The 6,531-nt window shown below is 45.1% G+C and overlaps 1 pseudogene; it reads right to left on the reverse strand.

The window, feature by feature from the left end:
• Positions 1–784: 784 nt before the first annotated feature.
• LOC141141894 (U2 spliceosomal RNA) lies at positions 785–889 on the reverse strand (annotated as a pseudogene).
• Positions 890–6,531: the final 5,642 nt, after the last annotated feature.

The following is a 6,531-nucleotide window of genomic DNA, read 5'->3' on the forward strand; positions in this document are numbered from 1 at the left end:
ACCCCTTCCCAAGACTTTCAGGGCTGGCCCGAGGACCCGCATCCTTACTCATCACACAGTCGGACAAACATGACAAAAACAAGACGTGACCAGACTACACAGGTTTCAATCAAAATAAATAAAAAGTGGGGGAAGGGATAGTGGAGAGGAGAGTGAAAAGAAGTGGCCATTGTGTAACACAATGACCAGGCCCTCCGGCCAGGAATAAAAAATTCCTCTGGTCCTAGCCAAAAGGCCCGGCCCAAGAGGCAGGTGCAAAAAAAGCTGTGTTATGGTGCAGTGACCGTGGTGCCCAAAATCAAAGTGACTGCCACTCACAGTGATCTTATGGCACCCCTGGACTGCCACTCCAGGGGCACTACTCCATAGGCTTTCAAGACCTACCCTGGCCCACAGCCTAGACCACGGCAGCCCCCACCGCAGACAGAAAAGGCATGAGGTTCAGGAAGCTTGGTGAGAGCCCTTGCCCCGAAGGCTCTACCGTCACTCCCATCACCCCTTCCAGTTTCACATTTGGGTAAATGGATACTAGCAACTCCCCCCCTCCAGCAAAAGGGGAGTAAGCATTCTCCTACCCAAATAACTGTCAGCAGCTAGAGCCATCACAATCCAGGCCAGAAGGCCAGGGACCCGACCCTTCGGCCAGACCAAAATGCAGCACCCATCCCCACCAGGAGCACCCTTCTAGACGGCTCAGACTCAACCATTGGCCGGTCCCCAGTATACTGTCGGGCAACACGGCATAGTCCCTGCTGAGTATCGCCTTTCCAGGTACTATGACACCATTGGATTTGCTGGCCCTCCCCAACGAGAGTGACACAGCGCCTCCTCTGGAAACTGATAAGAACAGATACTACACTTGATCTTAGCCAAAAGGCCGAGAAGCGATACCCAGAGGTAACACTGCTATTACACCAAGCATTAAAAGACTAAAAAATTAAACCAATTAAATCCTTATGTGGAGTAGATCAGCCAACATTTATGGACCAATGGAGATACATATAGTTGTCACAATTTATTCGGAATCTCCTGCAGCCCATTCATTCGTTAAAAGAACTGAATCCTATTGAAGCAATTATGCAATATAGAAATCAACCACAACATTTTATCTCAATGGCATTATATACCAGTAAAATTACATGCAATATCTGACTCGACCTCACCCCTGTGTTGGAGGGAGTGTGGAGAGCGAGCTACACACGGCACATATGGTGGTTCTGCCCTAAAATCTACCCATTTTTCTCTGATACTGGGCCGAGTAATTAACCACTTGCTTACTGGGCACTTAAACCCCCCTCCTGCCCAGACCAATTTTCAGCTTTCAGCGCTGATACACTTTAAATGAAAATTGCGCGGTCATACAACACTGTACCCAAATTAAATTTTTATCATTTTTTCTCTACAAATAGAGCTTTCTTTTGGTTGTATTTGATCACCTCTGCGGTTTTTATTTTTTGTTAAAAAAATTTAAAAAGACAGAATTAAAAAAAATATATATTTTTTTTATATTTTGTTATAAAATTTTGCAAACAGGTAAATTTTTCTCCTTCATTGATGTACGCTGATGAGGCTGCACTGATGGGCACCGGTAGGCTGCACTGATGAGCACCGATGGGCTGCACTGATGGGCAGCACTGGTGGGCACTGATGGGCAGCACTGGTGTGCACTGAGAGGTGACACTGATGGGTGGCACTGAAGGGCATTGATAGGTGGCACTGGTGGGCACTGAGAAGTGGCACTAATAGGTGGCACTGATAGGTGGCACTGATAGCTGGCAGTGATGGGCACTGATAGGTGGCAGTGATGGGCACTGATGGGTGGAAGTGATGGGCACTGATGGGTGGCAATAATGGGCACTGATCGACACTGGTAGGTTATACTGATAGGCAGCACTGCTAGGTGGAACTGATGAGGCACTGATTGGCACCACTGGTGGGAATTGATAGGTGGCGCTTGTGGGCATTGATAGGTGGCACTCATGGGCATTGATAGGTGACACTGATGGGCACTGTGGGCACTGGCAGGTGGCACTGGCAGGCGGTAATTGTGGGCACAGATGAGGTAGATGTGCCTCCTTCCTCTTCGGGACTGATGTCCCTTGCACATAAGCCGGTGATCCGCTTTTTTTTTCTCCTCAAAAAAAACATTGCCGGGCTTTTGTTTACATCACGTGATCAGCTGTCATTAGCTGACAGCTGATCACATGGTAAAAGGGCCGGGATCGGCCCCTTACTCGGATCTGTGATCACCCGAGTCTCAGTGACTCGGTGATCACAGCGCACGCCGCACGCGCCCTGCAGGGGGCGCGCAGGGAGCGTGCAAAGGGTAGGACATCCTATGATGGCCTCATGGAATTTTAGGTCCACGCTGTGGCCGTCATTTGGCTATAGCGTGGACCTCAAGTGATTAAACATGAACCATTAAAGTTTTTACTTCATTGTACGAACAAAACAACAGAGCAATACAAGATGTCTATGACCCCATATTTATTAAACGCTTGTAAATCTTTGATTCCACTATACTGGGGGAAAAGTTTAACACCTACTATCTCACAGTGGCTATGAAGGGTTGATGAGCTCCGTCTAATGGAAGAAATAACCTGTAAAAAAAGGGCTGACCAGGAAATATATTACGACATGGGACCACACTGCCCCTGCCACTGCCACTCAACCTATATTCTCTGACAGATCTGATTGCTGAATCTGAGTGGCTGCATACGGCAGCAGAGACTAACTGGGCATTTGGGCACGATGCGCTCTAGGTGGCTGCCTAGTTTGCCTATCAGTAGGGCTGGCCCTGGTGTACTATAATGTACAGTGAGGGCTGTGTTTACCCACACAGGGATGCACAGGTGTTTCGTGCATCCTCGTGCAGGCAATCCTATTCACTTCAATTGGAATGCAGTGGCTGCAGCTTGTGCGCAACCCTAAATGCAGTGTACCTTCAGTGCCATGTACCCGCAGTGACGTCAGATTGGGAGCAGAGGCCATGCAGCTGCTGTGTCCCAACTAACATAAATGAAACTGCCTGCATGAGGATACATGGAACCCCTCTGCATCCCCATGCGGGTAAATATTGCCCTCACATGGGTTACGCTGTAGTACACTTGTGTGAATAAGGTCCAGTGGTAATTTTGACAATGAAAAATTTTTCGTCATGGTTTTCATCACTTGCATGTTTTCAGTGATGAAAACTATATGAAAATAAAATTCAGTTTCAATTCAGAAGACTAAATCACGACTAAAACTAAAATGGCATTTTAGTCAAAAGTCTATGACTAAAACTACATCCAAGATTAACACTGACAAAGCCTTATTTCCTGCTGCAGTGCAAAGAAAGGTACATAGGTAAGTACACCGAACAACAGTTTTAGGCATCCCTGCTCTTCTTCGGTTAGCATACTGGAGTTTCCCTATCTTGACAGTGCACTTGACTGTTAGGGTAGCTGTGAGCCCTCGTGCTTCTTGGGGTATTTTCACTATATCGGTATTGGTCAAGGGTAAACGTTTTAGGGAGCATCGCTGATAATAGGGGGTGAGTGTAGGCTTCCTGGTCGTGTTTCCCTTTCAGCGATAGTTGTATGCTGTTATGGGTTGGATGCACGATGGTGTCCATTGGTTAGGTGTCTAATGTCTCTAGGTCAGTTGAATTCCCGTGGGATTGCGGTCACCGGACCACTAGCAATCCACAGGTGAAAGGTAAATCTTGGGGACATATTCCGCGTTCAGGTAGGCTAATTGAGTCTGTGGGGAGAACCTATTAGGCCAGTTGAGTGGGAGGGGAGAGGGGACCTAGGGTAGAGAAGCTCCTCTCGAGTGAGAATTGCTATAGCAGATCTAGTTAACGGGAGGGGATAAGAAGAAGGATAGGTAGAAGGGGGTGGTTGTTATTGTATTTTATGCAGAGATGTATTATTTGGACTTATAGTGTGGTATGTGTGCAAAAGGATAGGGAAGGAGAAGTGGGTGCCAAACTTTTTTTTATCATTTTGTTTATTCACAAAGGGTTTTTGGTCCCAAATATGGAAAGCCCCTAGGCCTGCCTTAACTTTCATAACCACTTAAGTTCAGAATCTCCACAAATACTGAACCTGGGTTTATCTACCAAAATTACAAAAAGAAATAAAAGTAATGGGCAGTGCCCACAGCACCCATCTTGCCCTAGAATATGAGAATCTGGTTAGATGCTACTGGCAGCCGAGTCATTTATTTGCATTTGTATCTGCTTCTATTTGCTATAGATAAAAGGAACTGCACAGCTCAATGTTCTCAGCGATATATAAGATGTCTTCATAATTCTGGAATTCAGAGTGAACTGACTCATTCCACTACCGCACTGCCTGAAACAATTATATTAAATATAAACAGACTACCCTGGCTTACAGCACTTGTCTGTTCAATGTTCTGTTAATCTGTTGCATTCTGAATAATTCAGCTTCTGGTGAGGCATGGTCATGATCACCTAGACCATGAATGTCACCCACATGGGTTTCCTTTCTATCAACACTGCACTTTTTTTTTTTTATTCGTTTTTTCCTTACTTATACAGGCCCAGACTGGCCACCTGGAAGCTCGGACTGGTACCAGAGGGATTGGTAAGAGAGTGCATTTCAGGGCTGTGGGACCTACTGTAGGCAACTCATTCTAAAACCCAATCAAAAGTAACTACAGCCTTTATGTGCGCTACCCTAGAATCTCACTGCAACATTGCTTAGAAGAATGTAGATGGCAAAGTGCAGTAGCAACAAACACAAATCATCTTTTACTCTTCAGTAGAGTAGATCGCTTGAGCTTTCAACCATTTCCATTCCATCCTTTGCTCTCTCACCCTATTCCTTGCTGCTATCCAATATTTAGCCCTGAATTGAAAAGGCTTTTTTGCATACTGTTTCTTGAATTCCTGGAGACTCTGGGGGAAGTGGGGGCAAATATTTTCACCTGAGCACCAGGTTTATCAACCTGCCTCTTATCAGGGGATGTGACTCTCTTTGCATAGACTGCTATAGACTACAAAAGAAATGCCCTGGAGAGAGTGAGCCTCCATAACAGAGTGGGCAAAGACATGAAATCCAAAGAGCTGGAGTCTTTGGTGTGGAATGGGTGGACCCTTAAAGAGGCTTTCTACATGTAGATATATCCATTTCTTTTTTAAGAGATAACTTTACTTTTAAAACTCTTTAAACTCTTAAGTTGTTGTCAGCTTGCAAGGAGATGGCTTGTTTTTTGGAGCCTATGGAGAAAAGTCACACAGGTGCATTACCCTGTGGCCTGCTGCCTCAAGCTGGTGGAAGCCACGATGAGTAAAGGAGGTCCACAGCCAATAATGTCAGTAGTAGGGGGTATAATTCATTATTATTATTATCAAATACACCATTTACTGACCATAGGTGGCTTATAGCCTGGCAGTAAGAGGCAGGCATCTGACAGTCCTTGCACAAATTGCTTGAGTGCCTGTATCCATTGCAGTACTAGTCCAAAGGTGACACCGGTGTACTTAGGATTCTTTGAACCCTTCTTGTGACTCATATGAAGGGATAAGGCCTGCTCACAAGAAGATCTTCCAACAATGTGGAAATCTCCCTGTACAATTACATGTTAATAATTTCAAGAACAGGAGAAAATAGCCATTTATAATCAGCAATGCCCAAAATTGGAAGCATCACAAATCATCAGAATGTTCAGAACTAGCCTTACAGATTTAGACTAACTGATTTTGTGAGGAATTGAAAAGGTCAGATGAAAGCATATATGTGAGCCAAAAAATATTCAATACGTGTTTGCAATACATGCACATTTCTCCATATTTCAGTCCTATAAAAAAAGCTACATGTACAGAAACGTTTTTGTTTATTCTGCCAGAAATCTCATGAGCTCCAGTCCCAACTCCCTGTAGTAAGCCGTCAATGTGGCATCTGCTGCACAGATATCCTAAGTAGTGTTGTCAGCCCCTCTTGAGTTCTCTGGACTACAGAACTACACCCATCTCTACTCCACTGTGTCCCTCTCCATATTAATATGTTGGTTTCTTTGCAGAAAAAAAACAACGCTGCTGCCTTTATTCCTAAGTGCCTACCCACACACTGTATGTTGCAAAAGTCCTCTTGGTAGATATAATCCTTAGAACATGCCTACATCAGTAAGAACTAACCTAGGGCATCATCATAAGTGTGCGCAGTCTATTGCATTAGGGTGTGCACCCCAAAAGCTCAAACACACATACTTTTCTCTGCAGCCTTAGCTGCACAGGACAGAGAATGAATGGAATGTCCTCTGTGCTGAGCTGCTTCCTGTTGATTTACAAACTGAAGCATAGTAAACACGGTTTACTATGCTTCAGTTATGAATGAACACAGTGAGTGTGTTCACTTAGAAAAGATAGGTGATGGTAAATGACATATGTACTAGCCCCTTCCCCCATTCTCCATCCTGAAACGTCCCCCTGCAGCAGATGGGGGAAGGTAGCAGCACTGTGGGGTTGGATGGCCAACATGGGGAAAGACTGGGCAGAAGGGGCAATCGGCACTGTGCATA

Source organism: Aquarana catesbeiana, linkage group LG04, assembly GCF_042186555.1.
Source record: "Aquarana catesbeiana isolate 2022-GZ linkage group LG04, ASM4218655v1, whole genome shotgun sequence".
In the NCBI taxonomy this organism is placed as follows: domain Eukaryota; kingdom Metazoa; phylum Chordata; class Amphibia; order Anura; family Ranidae; genus Aquarana; species Aquarana catesbeiana.